Here is a 23,290-nt window from a genome sequence, read left to right as displayed (position 1 = left end):
TGGCCTTTAGCTCTGCCATGAGTCTCTGACTGCTGTCCCCTGCTGTGACCTCAGTGCTCCCAGACCAGGAAACCTCACCTCTCAGCTTTCCCAGTTCAAGCTCTTCACACCCCCAGCAGTGTCTGAAGGGAGGTAGAAGGAGCCCTGACCCCAGGAGCTGAGCTGCAGAGCCGTAGGCCTCTCTGCGGCTGGGCGATGGGGAGCCGAGCCTGAGGGTTGCTGAGCGGTCCTCAGTTTCCTTGTCAGTGCCATGAGAGGTGGTAGAGAGTGTGGATGCTAGCCCCTTGGTGTCTCAGAGCCTCTGATTCTCCCTCCCCTCCCCTGTATCTCCCTTCAGCATACAGGGAGAGCGGGCTGCACGAGGCGGATTTGCCTCCAGGGTACCTTACAAGTACTTTCCACTGGCCCCTGTTGTTCAGACTCACCATCCTCCCCTACCCACTGTGTCTCTATTTCTTCTGTAACCACCGCCCTCATCCACACTCTGCTCTGCACCACACGGTGGGTCTCAGTCATCAGGGTCAACCCTCTGAGTGTCTTTCCTGATTGTCCCAGAGCCCCCCACACCCCATGACACAGAGGCCTGGCTGTCAGCCCCATGCATGCTCCTGTGCTCATGTAATGGTGAGTCACTGTCCAGCTCAGAAGAAAGTCTGAAAGGGAAGTTTGGGCCCACCACCTGGTACACACCCTCCACCAGGATACGCTTTCTGAGGAGGCCCTACTCTTAGGGGACAGTCCCGTCCTAGCCCACCTGCCCCCAGGGCTCAGGTTGAGAAAGTGGACAGGGAAAAGGGCAGCCCACAGCTGTCCGGGGGAAGCTGAGCCCTGATAAACGGTGGCCCTACACCAGGGGAGGCAGAGGAAAACAGACGCTGCATGAGATCAGAGGATGCCGTCCCACCCTGCTCCACGCCACACTTTCCATGGATGCCCCGGAGTGAGTCCAGGCTCTATTTTTGGTCACTGTCCACCTGCCTCCCACCCCAGGCCCAGCACAGAAATGCTGGATCTGCCCCACCCTTGCCTGCCTGGCCTGGGGATTATCACGGGCGCACCCCACCCACCCCTGGAACAGGAGTCTTTCCCAAACCTCATGGCAGGTGCCACTGCCCCACTTCGTTCTTTCCTTGCCCCAAGCAGCTTGAAGGGCAGAAAATCACCCTACTTCATCAGACCTGAAAAGGGGGCGTTGAGACACTGAATGGGGAGGAGATACCGGGAGGTCATTGGGGGCCCACGGAAGGCTGGGCCCTGAGAAGCATGGGGCCATGTCTGAAGATGGTGGCCATTGGTGGCTGTGACAGTCCCCAGAGACAAAAGGACTTCACAAGTAGACCCTGGGGTAGAACTCACATGGGAAAGGCAGGGGGAGGGCCATACACAGGAGGGGGGAGGAGGCCCTGGGCGGTTCCACAGAGGGGTGCAGGAAGCCAAATTTGTGACACGAAGTTTTGTAGGGAGGTGCAGGGGAGCCGTATAAATGGGGGGTCGGAGGAATGAAAACCCCAAAAGGCTCTGAGATATATGTAAGAAGGGGTCCTGAAGGTCAAAGGTTGGCAGGTCAGCCCAAGCACTAATTATTCAGAGATGAAAACCTTGGGGAAGACCCAGAAGAAATGAAAAAAAAAAACAGTACAGCCTTTGGAAATGGGTTTTCCTGGGTGACGAGGGGCAGAGCAGGTAGGCAATGTGTGGTTTTAGCTCAGGGAGGTAAATATTGGGCCAAGTAGATTTTTTGATGCACTTATGTCCTGGGGCTTGGTTTATCCAGTTGTCGAAACCCTTCCTTCACCCAGCACCTCGGACAATCAGCCGAGTGGTACGACGAGGTGTGTGCTTCTTGCTGGCAGAGAAAATCTTTTGTTCATCCTTGTTTCTAGCAGTGTGCTAACTTAAAATATGTAAAAACTCATCAGAACAGCTGTCAGCCAGCACACCATACCCACGACTACCAGCTGGGTTTGTATCCTACGTCGTGCTTAGCCCCAAGAAATGTTTGTGGCTTCGAAATTATTTGATTAAGTATCAATTTAATGAGGGGAAATACCAGCTAATTTAGTCAAGCAATGGGTTTGACTTGGGGACGGAGGCAGCTTTCTCCTCCCCAAATTATGGTCCTGATGAGGGCTCCAGGCTGGCACACAGAGCTTGGAGCAGCATCACGTGGAGGTGATGCCCCTGGCCGCCTGCTGTCTCCCATGCACTGGTGAGCTGGTCGTAAATGGGGGCGGCCCAAGGGGAGCAGCTGGGCCCTGCTGTGTTTTCAGAACTCAAGATTGCCTCTGGCGTCAGCAAATAGCACCAGAAAGTTTCATCAGGAACCAGGGACAAAATAAATAAGTAAAAAGAAACCAGTGACAGCTGCCTGCCATCACCGTAATTAAAAAAAACACACAGTCCACCATGGTCAGCTTTCCGCTCCTCCCTGACGTCCCCTACACACACACACACACACACACACGCACGCATGCACACATGCAGGCAACAGGCCACCTGTGGAGGGACGGAGGTCTCAGCCTGGGGCCAGAGAGAGGCTCCTCAGCCCCCAGTGTGCTCCCAGCTCTGAGCTCCTTCACCCTCTCTCTCCCTTCACCCCCTCTGCACCCGTCGTCACGCTCTTCTAGAACCTGCCTCGCTGGGTGTCTACCTCAGGGCTTCCAAACTTGCTGTCCTCAATGTCTAGAAACTCTCCCACCAAGTGTTCTGACCACTCGCTCTTTTGCTGTATTCAAATGGTCCTCAAAGTTGACCTCCTTAGACAGGCCTTCCCCGCGTGCCCTATCTAAACCAACACGGCTGCAGCTGCCGCCATCTAACTTTATTCTATGCTCATTTTCTTCAAAGCACCCCTCTGTAGGTAAAGTTATCCTATAGTCTTATGCTTTGCTGGTTGGTTATCTGTTCCCGCCCCATCCTCATCCCCCAGGCCTGCACATTCCTACACTCTAAGAACAGGGACCATCCTGTTCATTGTTGTCTCTCAAGCTGCTGGAACAGTGCCTGGTACATAGTAAGCTTTCAATAAATAGACACTTATTGAAGGAATGAAGTGTTACTCCTTCTGTGCCAAGATGATCCATCTCACCTACCAACAGAATCTGAGCTACTGTTTCCAGGAAAAGGTGAGGTGGAGAGAGTTCCTAGGCACTCTCGTCGCCAGGCCACCTGCCACGTGGCAGCACAGGAATGACCATCATGCTAGTTTCCTTGTGCCAGGCCCTCTGCTGGGGTCTCTACACGCATTAGATCTTTTATTCCTTATGATAACTGTATGCATTCCGCATTTTTATCCCCACTTAACAGATGAGAAAACCAGGGCTCGGAGAAGGAACTTGAAGTTTCCTAAGTTCACGGAGCTAATCCGGCTTAGAGTCTGGACTTAAACTCAGATCTGTGACTCCAAGCTCAGTCACAAGGAAGCTTTTTTCCTAGGACAAAACTCGAGCAATCGAACCACCCTCACCAAAACCTCTCTCCCCCTGCGTCATGGCCATCAGCCTGCCAGGGCGGGGGAGTCCTTCCTGCCCTCAGCACGGACACGGTGTGCCCAGCCTCACACCAAGCTTCCCAACAACGCATCAAAGCCCTTGGGGGCGCTGAGGGAAGGAGAAGAGGAGGGGAAAGGAAAGGAGGAAGCGGCAGGCTCAGGCTGTGAGACTAGATGATCTCCTCTCTAAGTGTGGCCTGCCAGATATTGCAGGGCAGCGAGGGGCTTGCTCAGACCCTCCACCCTTTCCCTGAACCCGATAGCCATCTCCCCCAGTTATCTCAGCCAGAGAAGGAAACCATCAGCCCAGCGCAGCCATGACTCTGGGCCTCCCAGGACAATGGGGCGGGGTTTCCGGCAGTCGACTGCGGTAAGATGGGAGGCAGGGTCCCAGGCTGGCCAGCGGAAGGGACAAACTCAGCATTAGCAGGGAGACCCGCCTGCCTGCTCCGGGACCCCTGAGTTGTTGAGTCATTGTTCTAGGAATAAGTCACTTCCCCTGGGGGCACCTTTGTCTCAAAGGGACAGAGCCATCCCACACCCACCCTCAAGGGCTCCAAGATGGGCGAGGGGAAAGGGAGAAGGAAGTCTGGCTCAGCTGAGGAGGCTTTAGGAAAAAGGGGGCTTCCTCAGCCTTATGAAGCTTCCTGTCCTCAGTGCTCTCCCGGCGCTTTGTAAATGTCATCTCAGCTTAACCTTCAGCACACCCTATGAAGTAGGTACTCTTAACTGGTCCCAATTTACAAGTGAGGAAACTAAATCTCAGAGGGGTTAAGTAATTTGCTCCGGTCACTTTCAAGCCACATTTCTCATTTTAAAGGAAAACGAATTCAGTTCTGCCATCTGACATCCCTTCCCTTTACTGTCAACACAAGCAGGGGCCTCGAGCCCTCCAGGAAACTTCCCCTGGGGAATGAGGACGGCTTGCTGTTGACAAGGACCAAGTCTGGCCTGCCTCGGCCACAGGGTGCACGGGCACACCAACAAACGTATGGAGATGGGGAGACACGTTGTCCTCTCCAACCCTGATTATCTGCTTCCTGCTTTATGCAATCTCCAGTTTCTGGAGTCTCTGGGCACCCCCATCTCATTGCCCACAGCTCACTCCCTGGCAGAGGACGGCTGGAGATCCAGAGACTCAAATTTCAGGCTCAGCTCTGCTGCTCACCAGCAACATGGCCCCTCTCTCCACTTAGGGGTCCTTGAAAGTCCCAAGTACATCGGAAACCGCCTCCTGCCACTGTAAAGCAGCTGGTGCCGAGTTCTCAAAAGGGCAGTGAAAAAGAGAATGCTTCCCAGAGTGAGGAAGGATACATGTGATGTCAACACAGTTTAGCATCGCCTTGCTGGGGATATTGAGGCAGAACACATCCCCCCAGGATGCCCTGTCCCGCAGCATGAGCTTACACAGGACACAGACACCTGAGATAGGATCCAGAGTTGAAAGTGGGCAGAATAAATCACGCCAGGATCCAGCCCATCCAAACATGAGTTATGTCATTCAGTTCCTTTCCTCCTAGGGGTACAATCTCCCTGACCACACAGATAGTTTATCAGAATCTCATAAACTCTGAAATCTTGTACTAAGCACGGTTCCAGCTTCTTAGCCAAAGACACTCAGTAAACACACAGAAAGCTCTAGAACTGTTAACAGCAGAAGGAACAAAACCGCCTTCTTGTAAGACAACATCACCTTTAGAGCAGCGTCTCTGAAGAACCTGTATGGACAGATTCCAGAGGTAATTGTTGATGCTAAAAGTTCAGCTTTGAAATGCTTTGAGCGTCTGACGGCATCCAGACCCAAGATCCAATAGATTTTTCTAGGTGTGACCCTGGTATCCCAGCAGACCCTTTGAGGTTCCTGTCAACTCTATTTTTGTCCCCATGTCTGGGAAAACTGACTAAATTTCCTTTTATTTGGAACCAAGCCCAACTCTGAAGTTGGGTGGATGTAGCCACATTTCCGGAGGTTTGAAAACAACGCTGGGTGTTGCAGGGAACAGCTGTGCTAACAAGCACGGTCCTTATCTGCCTGAACCTAGTCCTGTCGGGGTGTCCTGGAGAGCCGGGCAGGGACTGAAGAGTGGCCAGCCACACCCACTGGGGGCCAGAGTTACAAAAAGCCTGGATCATCAGATAAGGAGTCTCGGAGAAAACCCTTAGGATCAGAAGAGTCCGTTCCCCAGTGTGAGGGACTCTCTCCCCAAAACCACCTCCAGAACTTCTTCCAGAAAGACTGACCTGATTATTCCCCTGCCCCCTGAATTGCCTCCTTCCCCAGCACTTTCGACCCTCATGTCTGAATTGGCCCAGACTGGATTCAGTGGGGCTCACATAGAACGTTCCTGTCTCTCTGTGCAAAAGCTCTAGCCTCTCATCCACTTGCTCATCAACAACACGCCTCCAGAGGGCAGGAACCTATGTGTGCAGGCATCTATGCATCCTCCTCCATAGTGTCTAGTGCAGGGCAAGCAAATCCACGCTGGCCCTTTTGTCAGTGCTAGGGCCCTTCTGCATCTCCCGGCTGGCTGCCTCAGTGGTCCTCAACCCTGGTTGCCCATCAGAGGCATCCTGGAAGCCTTAGAAAATACCCGTCCCGTGGGCTCCCCCAGAGGTTCTGATTTAACTGGTCTGGGATGCAACTCAGGCCTTGGCGTTTTAAATATGCAGCAGGGCTGAGGACGTCTCTGCTCTAGCGTGTTGACACCAACCTGGAGCCGGAGACTGTGAACTGTAAGGGCTGGGAGGTTGAAACAGGGAAGCCAAGAGGGAGGTGGCAGAATGCCCTCCTGCAACTGTCTTAGAGAAGCAAAGAGACCAACACAGGACGTCATCAGACGGGGGCTGCTGGCTTGGGAAAGGGAACTGGCCCCAGATTAGAATCTTCCCTCCAAAGAAGAGATTATGCCTTCTGGTCAGGGGAGATATTAAAATATTTATCAGTGGGTGTGGCACAGGCACTGGTCAGTCAAAACAAGTCACCAACCATCACGATGGATGTCTGCTGAACGCAGCTCCTGGGGCTTCTGTGTTCATCCTTTAACACTTACCGCAACGGTCACCACTCCACAAAGTGCTCAGCAAACATTCGACTTTGTTACGTCTAATTTCCCTTTGAGAGTGAAAAAGCAACGCTTGCTCAGGGTAAGAAATGCAAGAAAGCCAAGTTTTCAGGATCCATCACCCAGAGTCGACCACCGTGAACACACACACCCTCCCGCTCAGAGAGCCCACTTTTGTCTTCCCCAGCTCGTCTCTGGCAGGTGCCTTCCTGGATGGGCAAAGTGTCCACCTGCAGTCAGAGGAAGAAAGTCCCAATGACCCTAAAGCCTCTCCAGGTCACTTTCCATCACTTTCCATTGCCCTAAAGGAGGAAGAAAGGGCAGGAAATCTTAGCCCTATTTGAAGAGAAAGGGAAAGTGAGTAATCAGAATGGGATGGGACCTCCCAAGGACAGACTGAGTCAATCAGCAAACATCCCGAGAGTGCAAAGAATTTGGAGGATACAGACATGGCACCCCAGTCTCCACCCTTAAGGACTCCACTATATAGTTTAAAAAGTCAGACAGACGCCCCCCACCCCCCGCCACCCAACTACTGAGGTTGAGTTAATAACTATAAAGTGCTTGGAATAGTACCTGGAACAGAGTAAGTGCTAAGTGTTTGGTGATAGTCTTATTTTTATTACTTATGACACTTGGCATGTATGTTCCAAGAGGGAGATAAACATCAAAAGGGCCTTTTTTTTTGAGGGAGGAAAGATTGTTGGAAGTTTGGGGGAGCGAGGATGGGTTCCTGGATCCTGGGTATGGACAAAGATCCTAGCCCTGAGCTTTGGAAATGCCCCACCATGGTGCATTGACAGAAACTTGGGCAGATCACCCACCCAGCAGGGCCCTGCGCCCTGCAATCGGACTGCACCCCCCACAATTAAACTCCTCTCTTCTTTAGGAGTGGGGGGATGAAGCAAGGGGATGCACCTGGGCAGACGTAAGAACCTGCATGTAGGGGCCGGCCCCATGGCCTAGTGGTTAAGTTCGCACGCTCTGCTTGGGCAGCCCAGGGTTTCAGATCCTGGGTGCAGACATGGCACCGCTCATCAGGCCATGCTGAGGCGGCATCCCACATACCACAACCAGAGGGACTCACAACTAGAATATACAACTATGTATTGCGGGGCTTTGGGGAAAAGAAGAAGGAAAAAAAAAAAAAAAGCTTGGCAACAGCTGTTAGCTCAAGTGCCAATCTTTTTGAAAAAAAGAACCTGCAGGCAGTCACAGCGCAGCTACTGACACAGCTCAGCCCGCTCTGGTTGGTGGCTGGTGAAGGCTGCAGTCTGCAGGCTGAAGGGAAACCCCGAGGAGGCCTGAGGGGAGGATCTGGGAAAGGCCCCACTGCTTTGGAGAGCAGAGGGATTTTTAGAGTCTGAATAAGGAGCAGAAAGGAAAAAGGGGGCTGGACAACTTGGTGCCGAGGAACAGGGCTGCAGAGAGGGCCAGGATGTCGACTGGGCGGGGAAGTCTGGGTAACTGCTCTCAGTGACTTCTCTTCCTGACCTCCACTAAACCTCCAGGGAAGTCCACACTTCTCCCAGGGCATAGGGGCTGTTGACCCCAAGCCGGGCATGGGCAGGCACAGAGGCCCCCAGTGGGTCTTAAGGAGACTCACAGAAGCTGCTCTTGATGTTGATTTCAAGCCAACCTGGGCTCCAAGGGATAAACCAGCTCCAAGGGATAAGCCAGAGGGGGCAGAACCAGCCTTATGGGAGGACCTGGGGGCTGGGGGAGTAAGACCCAACACCAGAGGGGTTGGGGGCTGACCAGCTGAGGTACACGGGCTGGTTCACACACAAGACGTTTGAGCAAAGCGCTTCCAAAGGAAATACAAAATCCTTTCCATCTATGTATATGTCATCTGTCTTGTCACTCCAGCCACTCAGAGGTGGATCCTGGAAATAGTGGTGTATGTGGGGTGAGCCCACAAGCAGTTCCCTCTGATCCGTCCTTATCTACCCTTAGAAGGGCGTCAGGCCCAGGGCTCCCAGCTCAGCCCCCTCATCGAGCTGGGCAAGGTCTATAATTCATACACTCTGGCCTCCTGGCTTCAGAGGGGCTTTGCTGGTGAAACCACAGTCTTAGCTGGTACCAGCCGCACCCTCCCCCCAGACTACTGCATTCCTGCAGACCACCTCACCTCCAATCCCCGGCCTGTGGGGGCCTCTCAGGCTTCTGTGAGCCAGGCCCAGGGGCTCTAATGGCCCCCAAGGAAGGTCGTGCAGCACTTCAGCTGGAAAAATGAGGAAGTGAGATTGTTTCTCCCCAGGAACCTCGGGCCTTCCTCTGAGACAAGCCCTTTCCCATGGCATCCGCCTCACACTGCCCGTGAGTCAACCCCAGAGCCTGGAGCCAGGAAGCGCCCTCCTCAGCGCCAGGCAGACCTGCCTCTGCAGCTCCAGGAGAGAAAGAGCCAGCCAGCTGCAATGGGACAGGGCCACCACCCACTGCTCCGTCCCCAGCAAGCCTCAGGCTTCATTGCTCCCTGACAAGGCTGGGTCCTCCCCATGATAAGAGCATCTATTCTACCCTCCTGTTCAACCCCAAGCTCTTTGAGGGCAGAGCCTTTAGTCCCTATGTCCCAGGGCTTGGCACAGGTCACTGCAGGGAAGGGACATGGACATTTCCAGAAAGGTTCTCTCTGCTCAGGGCCTATCTCTTTCATTTATCCTTGGCAGAATGAAAGCCCATCCGGGATGAGAGTTTATCTGGGAATCAGAATTCCTGGGTCTAGCCTGTTCCCCTCTCTGAATCAGCTGCCCCATGTGCGAACGCCATGGTGGGAGTGGTGGAGGAAGACGGGCTGGCCCCTCAGCTGGCCGGCACACCCCACCCCTGCTGAGGATCCCTCCCCCACAGCCTTCAGAAGCCTTGGAGACGTGGGCAGCTCCACAGTCAAAGAGCTGTCTCCCTTGAAGTGCTTCCAGTTAACATTTCCTCTCTGAAGGAGATAACAGGGCTGGTGACATCAGTGTGGCCACCAGCCAGTGTGGCCACCTAGGGCTTAAAGCCAAGAGGACTGTTCAGGGGCTCCTCCGAATTTGGGTTTCGCTATCAGTAACATCAACTCTCACCTCCGCAACAGCCTTGAGAGGTGTGGGGGCAGAGAGTTTATCCATGAGAAGACGGAGACTGAGAAAGTTTACGCGGCTTGCCCAAGATTGCATAGCCATTCCCTGAGAGCTAAACTAAGCTGCAAGCTCCTGGCTCTTTTCTGTGAAGGGCACACACTAGGGAAGGGTTGCCCAGCACAGTTCTCTTCTCTGCCTCTCTGAGACTCCAGAGGCAGGAGGGAGGGTATAGTTGCTAATGTGAACCTCAGGAATGGAGATGCACCCCGACATGCCACATCTCCCCACGTCAATCAGCCATTCATTCACTCATCAAATATTTGTTAAGTACCTACCTTCTACCGAGTACTGTGCTGGGAGCTGGCGATAGAGATGCATGCAGTTACTTTCGAGTGGGGAATGTGAAACGATTTCAATCTAAAATGGAACCAGAGCATGTGAAATGGAGAATCTCACACAAGCGCCCTCAGAAGAACAGAACTTACGAACCGAGAGACTGATTTCCCTAAAGCCTGATTTACAGAGAACTGAGTCTTATCTCCTGACCAATGAACATCCGCCAAGAATCTCTCCCCATCCTCAAGCCAATGAACTTACTGCTTGGACTCTGGTTGGTCTTCCCCCTCTTTGAGCTCCTTGTCCATAAATACAGCCCGGCCCCAAACTCTGAACGGACTCACCTGTAGCTTGCAACAGCATGCATTTCTGAATTGCAATTCCTCTGCTATTTTCGAATAAACTCAATTTCTAGTAATTCGAGCTTGCCTCAGTCTAACTCTTTATTTAGGTTGACAGAAGAGATGTTCGTTGAACAGCTAATGACAGTAAAGCCTGAGCTATGGGAGGCTAGTCTAGGAGCCAGGGAAGGATTCTTGGGAGAAATCCATCTTGGGTGAGATCGGAAGGGTGAGTAAGAGTTACCCAGGCCCTGAGGAAAAGAGGATAGGCACCTCATCCTCCAGGTGGAGATCTCTAGCAGGCAGTCGGGTATGAGAGGGGCCAAGACTACAAATAGAGACTTGAAAATTGTAAGCCTAGGGATAGAGAACATTAGCCTTTCCGTGCCCAATATCTTACAGTCTCCCCAAAGAAACAGACCCTAAGAGCAGCTTGCAAACAGTTTCTAAACTAGTTCCCTACGTTCAGTGCCAATCAGCTAGCCCTACTAGCTATTAGAATGTGGAAATTCTAGATCCACTGGCCCCTCTCTCCAAGGACAACATTCTGCCTGGAGCCTACCATGTCCCCCTTCTGCTCTTATCCCCACCCAGACTGGGTTTGTCTCTGCCTTCCTCTACTCTGCCTGCCTCCCTCACACCAATAGAAGATCCTCCCATGATGAGCAGCCTCTTGTCATCCCTGTGGCTCCCTTCAGCCGACATCCTGATTCTCTCCTTCCTTTTCTGAGCCGGGCATGTGCCTATTGCTCTCAGATCCATGCGTGGCCCTTCCCTGCTCTCTGCTCTGTGTTGCAGGGGCACTGACTCCCGCAAGCTATGTTCCCCAAGGTCTCTTGAGAACTAGTTTCCAGACAGGGTTGTCCATTGAAATTGGAGGACAGGAGAAGAAAGAAACCAGGACATTTCTCCCCCTTGCTCTTATCAGTCATTCTTTCAAGAAAAAAAAAATGAGATTCCATACAGAAAGCAGCTCGTTCAACTTACAACTCAAAAAAATCACACATGCTTTTTCCTTAAGACAACCATCATACTTCAGCATGCATTAGAAGCGCTTTATGCAAACTTCCTATTTCATCACATAGAAAAACATTTTTAAATCATGGGTTAAGATTTAATAAAATTAATACTTTTCACACCTTCATCGAAAACATTCTTAAGTGAAACTAGCTTTTCTTTCCCCAACAATAAAGAATATAGTGATTCCTCCTACCGTTTGGAGCCACTGCCTTGATTGATGCTGAGGCACCAGCCGGATATGGCATCTGACATTTTGTAAACTTCTTTAAAAAACTTTCTTCTCCACTAATGGGCTGGGTATTTTCCATCTACCCCTCCAATCCACTCTCCACCCTGAACCCCGGGAGGCTGACATGTAGGGACTGCGTGAATGCATTTACCTCTGTCTTCCAGATGGGTTCAGCTAGTGGGAAACACCAACAAGAGATGGGACGGTGGGAAGAGAGTGAGGCAAGGATATTTGTCCCTCTGCCTCCCCCCTCCTCCTCTCTCAGGTCACCTTCCTGTCAGGGAGGCCTCTCCCCGTTCCCTTGAGCCAAGGAGCACTAATGGCTCCCAGCTGTTGCTAGCTGAGGGGTGCTGTGCCATCTCTTGTTGGTTTCTCTTAACCCGGCCCGCCTGTTGTAAATAATCCTTTTATGAAACTCTCTTTAACAATCCTCTGTGCGTGGCATCGTTTTCCTGCAGAGACCCTGACTTACCATCAATTCCCCAAACTCATGGCCCAGGCTGTCATCATGCCTCTCTGGCAACCCTTCCCTCTCTGTCAATGGCTTTCTTTCTCACCTACCTGCACGGCCACCGGCTTTATAAATGGTCCACTCCTCTCTTCTTCACTCCTTTCCTCAGACACTCCTCCTCCTTCACCATTTTATATGGGCCATATACACAGAATGAGAAAAGGGATAGATAGATAGATAGATAGATAGACAGATAGACAAATGATAACATATAAAACACCATCATGTCTTTTAAATTTTTATTGTGTATTATTTCTACAACAATAACACATAAAAATAACATAATGAAAACCGTATATAAATGACCCATACCAATAAAGACAGTGTTACCAATGCATTTGAATCAGCCCCTTTTGTGCTCTCTTAATCACGCCCTTCTCCATCCTCCACCTGAGGGAAAAATAGCCTTCTGGATTTTTTGTTTGTTTATTTTTAGTCTTGCTTTTCAGTATATTTTTAATACATACATATGCATTCCTAAACGACTGTTTTTAGGTTTAGTATGTTTTCGAAGTTGGTACCTTTTCTCTATTTGTTAGCTTTCTTGTCCAGATTATGTAGGTCATACCAAACCATTAGTACCAATCCCAACCGATGAGCATCAGGCGGTCCTACCTGGCAGTTCTAGGCTACTTCCAACTTATGAGGCTGTCACCTTAAATGTATGATTGGAGGGGAAGGAGCATGGACAACATCCCATCACTTCTGCCCACATGCCATTGGTCAGGACTCCTGTCATCCAAACCTAGCTGCAAAGGAGTCTGGGAAATGTAATCTTGCTATGTGCCTAGGAAGAGAAAAATGAAGCTGGATTTGGCAAACATATCACATTGTGTCTACCTCTCCAAGGCATCTATATTCCCAGTGAGGACTAGGTTATCTGCTCCTTAAAGATATGGATCCTGCGTAGTATAATTCTGTGCCTCTCCTAGAAAGCTCTCAATGCATTTTAATCAACTATGATTCTGGTGGTCTAGTGGTTAAGTTTCAGTGCTCTCACTGTTGCTGCCCAGGTTTGTTTCCTAGTCAGGGAACCACACCAACCATCTGTGGGCTGTCATACTGTGGTGGCTCCATGTTGCTGTGATGATGAAAGCTATGCCACCTGATATTTCAAATACCAGGAGGGTCACCCACGGTGGACAGGTTTCACTGGAGCTTCCGGACTCAGACAGACTAGGAAGAAGAAACTGGCCACCCACTTCCAAAAAATTGGCCATGAAAACCCTATGAATAGCTTCAGAGCATTGTCTGATACAGCACCAGAAGACGAGAGGATGGCGCAAAAGACCAGGCAGGGTTCCACTCTGCTGTCCACAGGGTTGCTAGGAGTCAGAATTGACTTGACAGCACTAACAACAACAGTAAATTCGATTCTGGACCCACAGAGGAAAAGACCATTCTCTGTTACTTCATGCTTTAGTGTGACTAGAGATTGGGGATTATCTTTCTTTCTCTATTGCCTCTGTAATTTTGTAATATCTTTCCTAGACCCTAGGAAATGACTGGGTCGTCTACTGACTTCAGACTTTATGTGAAGATACAAACTTTGACCTTTAAATAGCAGATGCTCTTCAGATAAAGAATGAAGCTAAGGGGAAGTCTGAAAGACAGACTAGTAGGGCAGAAAGAGTCCTGGACTGGGAGTCAAGACCCAAGTGTCATAATTTAGGAGGTTGCGGTGTATCACCGAAACCATAAACACAGGGCATGAAGTCAGGTCATTAGATGAGTGGTCTTCCTCTGAAAATGAGGACTTAATTTATGGGTTTGCTGTAAGGATTACATGAAATAGTATAAACAGAGCACTTAGCACAACACTTGTATCACAAAAGACTGACAAGGCATAGTTATTTCAGTTGGTAATTCTGTTATACTGTTATATTGATGCTATTGTCCTATTGTTTTGTATAGTGATGTATCTCAAGTGACTTGGAAAGTGCTGGCACATTGTAGGGACTCAAACATATGTCCCATGAATGAAAAACTAAATGAATTTTCAGCTTTGCCAAGGACAGGTAACATGATCTTGAGCCAAGGACCTCACCTGTCTGGGTCTAGGCTCTTCTGATATAAGTAAGAGCATGGGCACAGGGGCTTCCCTGTCCCTCCCAGTACCTGTCACCATGTCAGCAAAGGAGTGCTGGCCACAAAACAGGCAGAGCTGGGGGAGAGCAGGAGAAATGAGCTCAGTGCTCTGGACCAAAGGAGGCCGGGCACTGGGGGAGTGGGACTCACATGAGAAAATGCCAAGAGCACAGCAAGAGGCTCTGCTTGCAGAAGGCAAGGCAAGCAATTAGAGCTGTCACGGCTCCTGTGCCCTGAAACCTCCTTCTGCCTTCTGAGGCTCCCCTGGGGTTCAAAGAAGTGACTGTAGAAGTGCAGGGGGCTTTCCCCAGACCTCACCCTCATCCCAGGAATCTTCCAAACACAGAGCCCGGCCACTGCCCGGGGCTAAGTCGCTGCAGCCTGGGGTATGGGGCTGACTATTTGGCCTCATTCATTCACTCATTAGTTATGATGTACCAGTTGCTGTTCTAAGTGTTGCGGCATAGTTAGGTGAAGAAACTAGTCTCTGCCTTCGTTCCATCCAAGTGGAGGAGGAAAGCACAAAACAAGTGATCAATTTCAGGGTGGTTAAGGAAGACTCGTTCATCCATGTCATCCTCCCCTGGGCTAAGATGCAGAGACTGCCAGCTAGGAAAGAAAGGGGTGAGGTACAGACAGGGGAGGGTGAGGAGAAAAGACAAGGAAGGGAAAAAGGAAGAGAGAAAGGGTTGAGGGAGTGGGGTGGGGAGGGGTGGGGGAAAGCCATGGGGTCCTGGCACAGGCAGCCTGGGCCTCCCCTGGTTAGGGACCAAAAGCTACTGGGGCAAGGACCCTGGCTTTCCTGGTGCTCACCTTGAGTTCATTCCTTCTGCCCCCCAGGCTTTCTCCAGGAGGCCTCCTGGGCACTGGCCCTGCCCCAAGCTTGTGAGAGTCTGCAGGCTGCCTCAGAGGCCTGGGCTGCACCCTGGGAAGGCCTCTGAAGGAGAGAGATTGCTGAACAGGAACCCACCAGTGTTCTGAGATGACCTGATTGGGATCACTGTTTTCTGATGGAACAGTGAAAACAGCAGCATTTTCCCTGAAAATCAAGTTGTCCTCCCCGAGGCAGCTGTCATTTTGAGAGGGCTGGACAGGCAAGGCCTCCAGGACAGCTCCCCAGCTCTCCTGGGCCTGCCTGTCAATACACTCAGGGGAAAAAAAAGCCCCAGGGAGCGGTGAGTCACCACTGTGTGACAGCGTGACAGCGACACCCGCCCAGCCTGGGAGAACAGATACCATAGCGGGCTGACACAGGGCTGTTCCCGAGACAGAGGAGGCAGGGGTAGGGGGTGGCTGGTCAGAAGGGAACTCAGGCCTTGGCTCTACCTGGTGTCACACAGCTCCATCCCAGAAGGCCGCCGCTCCATCTCTACATTGCAATATCCCGTGAACCTTTTAGGCCCCCTGGTCCGTGAAGTCGTCCCTAATTCTCTCACCTGGACCGGAATAATGTGCTCATTCATTCATTTATCAGCAAACATTCGCTGACCCTTCCATGTAGCAGCAAATACAGAAAAATAAAAGAAAACAACCCTTCCTTTAAAGAGATCACAGTCTACTGGAGCAGATAAAAAAGAAATGAGCACGAAAAGTGCTGTGCATATACGTACGTGTGTGTATATGTATGTACGCATGCATGTATGTCTGCACATGAGTGCATATGTGTGCATGTGTGTGTACCTCTCACATGTGGCATTGGGAGCACGTGGGAGGCCACCTGACCCAGCCTGAGCTGTTTTGAAGGATGGGTGGGACCTGCCAGGCGAAGTGCAAGAGCCCTTAAAAAGGAACAAAGAGACAGGATCCACATGCGCACAGGAATGAAAATGGAGACAGCACGGCCACCTCCTCAGTCTACTTGTACTAAATAAGCCAGAACCTGCTTCCCCACTGTATCTTAAACGAGGGCTTCAACGTCTGCATCATATCCACATCCAATACACCATTAACCTCCTCGCAAGGGGCACAACAGAGGCCTACCCTGTTTTGTTCCCACTGTCCACCTCATTATCAAATTTTTGGTGGGGGAGGTGCGGGAGATAAGCATAAGTAGTTTCAAATGCAGTAAAAAATATCAAAGATAGAAGCAAGGTGACCAACTATCCTAGTTTTAGCATCACAAGTTCTGCATCCCTGGAACCCCTTTGGCCCCAAGCGAACCAGGAGAGTTGGTCGCCCTGGAAAAGAAGACAGAGTGAGAAGAGAGAGGAAGCCAGGAGTCTGGCTAATTGATGGATCAACCAACCGATCAGCTCGGAGAGGTGAGCGTGGGCTGTGGGTGGACAGGGAGCATGTGTCTGCACACGGGGAGGAATACTTCTTTCCTGTGAAAGCATTAAACCCACCACGCTCCACCCCTGTCCTGACTGCCCCTGGGCGGTTGTCATCCATCCCCGGCTTGCAGCCTCTGCACAGGCCCCAGCAGTTCTTCCTCAGCTCTCAATGACCCCTTAGGGGGTCCCGCTGGGATTTGACCCCCCTTCGCAGAAAGAGTGCTTCTGGCAGCCTCCCTTTTCTTGTAGCATAGGCCCCAAAGGAGTGGTGTTTGGCAATGGCTCCAAGCAGCTGTCTTTAACCCGTTCCTGTCCAGCACACCAGCTTACTCCCTGTGCACATCGACCCTTTCGCTCACATTCTGCCCCCCTGCTATGACCTTGAATACTGATGAGGGGTCAGGGTGGCTTAAGCTACGGACAATACGACTCTCCGCCTCTCCGGATCTTCCTCTCTGAGAGGAGATGTTTAAGCTCCCTCCCCGGTCGAGGCAGGGTCAGAAGGAGCAGCAATGTTGTTCTACCGATGCCACGCGTCGGCCAGACCCCACGTCTACCCGCGAGCCACCAGTCGCACTCAATGCTGCCTCTGTTTCGAGATTGCTCCTGAAAAGCCCCTGTGTTGTGGCTCCCGGCTCCAGTAAGGTCTTTGATACAAGGTCTCCATTCATGCCAGACTGGCTGTCCTTGGCCACACAGGCAGCCCCCGCTCCCTGAGGAAGCTGCCTGGGGTGTGGGGTGATCTTCCCCTGGCTTTCCCCAAAGGCCGAGCGCACACTACCTGGACCCCCTCCCTCCACCCAGCACTGCCTTTTGTCCGTCTTCTGGGAAACCCCACCACGGGCTCAGAGCAGCACGGCCCAGGAGCGCACACCAGCCAGAAGGGCTTTGGGGAGCTTACACCTCTCTGCCAACAGCCGTCCAAGCTCCTGGCTGCCGTGAAATGTCAGTGAGAACAAACAAAGCACAGAGAAGAAACTTTCTTTTTCCCTCTGCCAATGAGCTGAGGGAAGAAAGAGCTGTCTGAAAGTCACCTATCTCTAGGACGGAATGGAGAGTCAGTTCTGAGGGAGGGAGCTGCCGGCAGGGTCCTTGTCAGTTAGAGAGCTAACTGACTGGTATTTCTGAAGCTCAGGCAGCCTGGTGAGTCCCACACTATTCTGCACAGGGTTCAGGCTCCCAGCAATGGAATAGAGCAGGAGCTCTCAAACTTGAGTGTGCATCAGAACCAATCCATTACAACACAGATTGCTGGGCCCACCCCTAGAGTCAGTGCTTCATCAGGGCTGGGGTGGGGCCCAGGAATTTGCATTCCTACCAAGCTCCCAGGAGAAGCCGATGCCGTGGGGAGCGGACCTCACTTTGAGAACCATTAGAATAGGATCTCCCCTGACCTTACGAAGACTAGCAAAGCATTTGAGGCCACCAACATACATTTGAGTTTGCAAAGATAGTTCCAAAGCAAAAACTACCTATGAATGCAATGCAGACTGAATACATCAGAATCAAGGGGATTCAGGGGAAAAAAAAAGAGGAGGCGTTCCTTGAGTGTTTACTACGATGCTCTTATCATCTCACGTGATTGTCATGAAGGCCTATGAGGTAGGTAATCATTTCCCCACTTCACAGATGAGGAAAAAAGAGGCTCAAAGGTTCATCAGTTCCCCAAGGGTAAGCAACTAACAGAGCAGCAGGCTACACCGCACTCTGAGGCCAGGCCTGCATGACACCAAGGAGGGGAGGTGGGGTTTGTCAGAGAAGCTTCCTAGAGGGAAAGCGACTCCAGCTAGGTGGTAAATGGGATACGAGTGAAGAGGAGTAGGGGGTTGTGAAAGGCCATATTGAAAGGGGGAGAAGGGAAGAAGGGAGGTGTCCTCCATGGTGGATGGGATAAGAGTCAAGGAGTGAGGACAGACTATTTGGGAGGCGGACTGGAATAAATGAGAAGCATGGAGAGGAAGGGCGGCCATGTTGAAGAGCAGTGACAGGAGAGTTGGCCACAGGGTGTTATGGCTGGTTCTAAAGTTGGCAATGGCGTGACAAGCCAGTGCTTGAGGAAAATTATTCTGGCAGCTGGTAGGGAGCAAAGAAAGCCAGAGGCAGGTCTACCAGATTGGTAGGTCAAGGCAGTCAACGAATGAGGTAAATTCCCTAATATTGTCATGGATGACTGGAGCAGCCCTACAGTTAACAGTTGGGTTGTGTAATCCAATTTTTATCACTAGCGACCCCTCTTCCAAAGATTATCTACAGGTTATCATCTTTTCTGGTTTTTCTCATCCTCTGAGGCGTCATAGCCTCCCCCAAAGAACCCAGCATCCTGCAAGGGTAGGAGGGGAGGTTAGTATTAAACAAATGGGCACAGTGAGGGCTGGCAGACATTTACCCAGACTGCCAAGGGCGCCAGTACATCGAGTGTCACTCTGCCTCTCAAAGATGTCTTAAAATGAGATTCCATGGGCTCTTTCTCAGTCTCTTTCTTTGCTCCTTATGATGTCCTGGAAGTTAATTCCCTTTTGTTCACCCTCCAAGAGGAGAAGAACAAAAGAATGCTGAGCCAAACGAGGGCCCTCTTAAAGGCCACCGTCAGAAAGTGAACCATTCCCACTGCCCTGGAGTGGTGGCTGCATCTGTCTCCTCAATCCGCCATCAGGGTGGCTGCATAGACGGGGGGCAAGTGAGGGAGAGTGTGGACTGCCCGGTGGGGGCCCGCTCACCAGCCGCACCCGCTCATTCAGGTTCACAGAAGTATCTTCTTACACGAGCACAACAGCATGAGGCTGGGCAGCGAGAGTCCTAATTTCATTTGTACTCAGATACAAGCTTTTAGTGAGTGGGCAGCAGGCCAGGCCAGGCCCGGAGAAGAAAGCCCCCATTCCCATCCGAAGCTCCCGTGGAGCTGAGCCAGAGGATGGGGGAGATGCCGTTTGGAGGAGGCACTTTGGAAATTCCTCACATTTTTTGGCCTTTGTCTCTGGGCATTGAGATGGAGATCCACGTTTGACTCTGCGGAGAGCTCCCAGTCTCTCCTTTGCATTCAAAAGGAGGATCCTAGCAGAGAGCAGAAAGAATTTGTGGCCGTTTTTTCATCTCAATGACCAACTGAGTCATTTGAGGGTGGGGGGGTACAGCCAAGGAGGTGGGTTTTCTTTTGCGTCTTCTTTACTGCATTTCCCTCTGCACCTCCTGGCCCTGGATCAGTGATGTAAATGTGACGCCCCTTTCTGAGAAGAGCTGCCCTCTTGCATTCTCTGGGTTCCAGGGGAACGTCAAAGACAGACACCTGTGTGCTGCAGATGTGACTGTGGACCCTGATGGCTCTACAAGACCTCAAGCAAATCCCCACCAACTTGGATGGCTCATTCCTACCGCCTCCCAAAGTGGAGAAGAGTTTGGCGTTGTCCTCCCCGTCCCATCCAGGGACGGGGGAGGACACCAAAGGTGACAGGGAATGTTCGATGTAAGAACAACATTAGGAAGGGACAGGGACACCATGGCAAGGCCCCTCAAGAGAATAGCCAGAAGCTCCCTTTGGCCAGCAATTTCAGACTTCCGCATACCTCTGTCCAGCAAGGCTTTCACCATTGTTGTGAACAAGGATCCTTCCGTTACCAATTTGAGATCCATACCCTTTTGTGGTCACTCCCCTTCCCCATTGCTCACCCCTCTCCCCCCAGACGGCACTTTGCACCCAAACGAACTGACTCACCAGCAGCTGGGGGAGGGGAGGGAGCAGGGAGCCCCCATGCTGTGACTAACGTCGCTGCTGGCCCCTCAACATCATCAGTTGACTTTCTCCACTCACTCCCTTCCTGATTCTGTCCAGATCACATTTGTTCTGAAGGACTTGAGTCACCTCACCACATCCCTTTTGTGACCACAGTGAAGTCTTCATAAAGGGACAGCTGGCCCAAAGGAGGGGAGATCCTACAGATAAAATGAAGAGGAAACTTCTTTGACGGTTCCACGGTAACTTTCTCAACCAACCCCTCTCAGAGACCCTTGTACCAAGTGTCAGGGTTTGTCCCCCCCACCCCTCCACCACAGACCTGATCTTCCAAGAGGTAAAAAGAAAACTGATCTAAGTTAAGGGGTACTAGCTGCTGATAAATGAGTTTGCCAGGCCACCATTAGGCCATTGCGTGACCTCAGGTAAATCACTTAACCTCTGAGAAAACCTCCAGTTTTCTCCTCTGAGAAATGAAAGGGTTGGGTGAGAAGACCTCCAAGGTCCCTTCCAGACATGACAGGCTAAGGCTTAATTGTAAGCTCTACATCTTACCGCAGGAACAACTCATCCATTTCCTTCTTCATCTCTTCAGGTGCCGGCCCTGCCCCATGGGACTGGCTGTGGCTGGAATGCAGTATCCAATTACCACGTGGTCTCAACCCCCGTGTGGGTGGCTGTGTGGTGAGAACCACAGGCAGACGACAGCTGTCCTTCTGTGCAGAGTGGCTCCCCAACCAGACTCTGCGGGGTGTTACAGTGTTCCCTGAGGGAGGTCGCTTCTGAGTGCTGGGGCCACAGACTAAACAGACAATTAAAACTCATCTGAGTTTTGGCAGTTTCTCCAAAAGCATTTCTACTCCTGCTTTTTTGTTTTTTGGTGTATGCTTTTCAACTTCAAGGAACACACTTTCCTCTGCAAAGGAATTATACTGAATCGCCTAGCCATTGCACGCAGGCCTCCCCTCTCCTGAAGATGAACTTGGCAACTGCTTCACCATGACATCCTGCACATCCAGAGAGATGGCCCTTTTCTTCTTCTTGTGCTACACAGCCTCGCTCTCCTGTATGAAGGGACGATGCAGTGTTCACTTCCACCAGACTAGCTCCACTCGAGCCACAGGCTCTCCTCACATTTCTGCTTGTTTGGGTGGGTATGAGTATGCCTCTGTGTGTGTTTGTGTCTCTCTCTGTCTCCCCAATACCTGTGTGTATCTCTCTGGGTGTGTGTCTCTTGGAGCTCTCTCTCTCTGTCTCTCACAGTGCCTGTCCAGGTGTTTGTGTGTGTGGGTCTGTATGCGTGTGTCTCTCTCTATCACCCTGATATCTCTGCACAGCTCTCTCTGGGTTGATAGACAGGTGATCCTGCTACTCCAGCAGAGTCATCGTATTTTCTTCTTACATTCGCTGCCAAACTTCTTAAGTTTTTTCTGTAGGTAACTCGTTGTGGATGGGCCCCCAGGGGCAGCTTCTATTCTAAACCTGTGTCGTCCTGGAGGCCAGAGTCAGCACAGCCAGCCTGCCTCCAAAAGTACAAGTCCAAGGCCAAAAGTATTGGTGAGTGATACACGTTTTACCAATGTCTCCACGATGATGAGGGGAGATTATATCACACACCAGATCATACCACGAAATTCAGACAAGCTTCCTCATTAGACATTTTGCTGTCTCCCCAGAATCCTTCTGAAAGCATCACTTCATCATGTTTGCACTGGACGGAGGAACCGGCCTTGGAAGACCTGCCATATCTGCAGCCCCCTTTAAGGACCGGTGCTGTTCCGGTGGAGCTGTGGCACATGGGCCAGAGCTGATTGGATCAAGTGACACCCGACCCGAGGGCTGCCCTTCTGTAGGTCAGCCAGCATCCTATGAGGTAGCCCGGCCCAGGAGCCAGTGCTGCCTGAACCAATCAAATTCTTCTGCTTAGGGAGTTTGGATGCAACATAGAGGGGCAGCCAAGTGGTTGTTAGTGAGAGAAGCAGAATGATAAAGAAAAGCAAGGACGGAGAGATGATCAGTCTGTGGCGGCAGAGGGAAGTAGGGTCAATGCACAGCTCCTGGAGAGAAGCTGCAGATCCAGGGCAATGTAAAACCCAGAGGCCCCATCACGGTGCCCCCCACATCCCCAGTACCTACCTCACCACGCTGGGTTCCTGATAAAGCTCGTTAAATGGGCCCGGTGTGCATTCTCGAAACGCCTCCTTGCCCTGAACCACCTGCCATGTGTTTTCATACAGGTGAGTTAGGTGTGCCGCTCAGTGGGGGCTCTGGCACCCTTCCTAGAGTTACAATCTGTGAAACTGAGGCCCTGCGGGAAGGGTGGATTGATGCACATTTCCAGATTTGAGGCTGGGAGGAGCAACCACTGCGAGACTTTCCTCCCCAATCATGTCCTTCTCAGAGCCTCAGTGAGGACAGTTGTCCCTGCAGTGCCCCGGCAAGAGAAATCCCAGACCTCTCTGTCTTTGAGTGGTAAGGACCACTCGCAAGCACCCACTATTTCGTTGGGTCCCATGAGCCCCCTCCCCTCAACGTCGTACTCTGCTCTGGCCGGGCCATACAGTTCGAGGGGAGTGAAACTGGAGAAGAATGTGTGGAAGTTTGTGGCTTTCATCTCTTAAACAAATAGCAAATTCCTCTGGGCTGCGGCTGCTGGAATTGAACAATGATGTGTTCCGGGAGGCGCTAAGGCGTTACCTTGGCAACACCCAGGCTGTTTTCAGGCAAGATCTAGTTAAATGGGAAAGAGAACAAAAATAATAAAGGGAAGAGTCTGGATGGGGTCCAGGAATGGGGGTCTTTGGGCTGAATGTGTGTGTTTTGTGTTCTGATGTGTTTGCAGCCTGCCTTTCAGCTGAGTTTCCTCCCGGCTCCCCCAAGCGCGTCCCACGTCTGTGAAATCGTCTACTAGAATACTAATTGGAGGCTAAGAACAGGCAGCGTGCTACGTGGGGGATGGGTTAGAAAGTGAAAGGCGTCACCACTGTGACCACCTAATCAGGAAGCGATGTGCGTGAAGCCTGCCAGGTTGGCTTTTGAAATCGTGAAGGTCACGGGAGTTACTTCAAACATGACCCAGATGCTTGCACCTTAGGCAGTCGGCGGCGTGTACCGTGGCAGTCCATCAGACCCTTGCCCCTCACAGTGTGGT

At 51.5% G+C, this 23,290-nt stretch overlaps 2 long non-coding RNA genes across 3 annotated transcripts; one reads left to right on the top strand and one right to left on the bottom strand.

Moving 5' to 3' along the window:
* Positions 1 to 2,016: 2,016 nt before the first annotated feature.
* LOC103553383 (uncharacterized) lies at positions 2,017 to 22,803 on the bottom strand. Its single transcript, XR_545456.2, has 5 exons — positions 22,276 to 22,803; positions 20,122 to 20,339; positions 12,102 to 12,172; positions 9,950 to 10,031; positions 2,017 to 2,285 (listed from the first exon to the last, which is right to left on the bottom strand). It is a non-coding gene; the product is annotated as an uncharacterized lncRNA (long non-coding RNA).
* On the top strand, positions 20,311 to 22,930 carry LOC139083070 (uncharacterized). 2 transcript variants are annotated; one of them, XR_011539580.1, is made up of 4 exons: positions 20,311 to 20,381; positions 20,735 to 21,289; positions 21,576 to 21,696; positions 21,816 to 22,930. It is a non-coding gene; the product is annotated as an uncharacterized lncRNA (long non-coding RNA). The 2 variants fall into 2 exon arrangements; XR_011539579.1 differs by having other exon boundaries at positions 21,564 to 21,696.
* The last annotated feature ends 360 nt before the right edge of the window (positions 22,931 to 23,290 follow it).

The sequence above is a fragment of the Equus przewalskii genome, chromosome 4 (assembly GCF_037783145.1).
Source record: "Equus przewalskii isolate Varuska chromosome 4, EquPr2, whole genome shotgun sequence".
NCBI classification, from domain to species: domain Eukaryota; kingdom Metazoa; phylum Chordata; class Mammalia; order Perissodactyla; family Equidae; genus Equus; species Equus przewalskii.
Note: the sequence above shows the minus strand (reverse complement) of the source record. Positions and strands in the feature narration are given on the sequence as shown.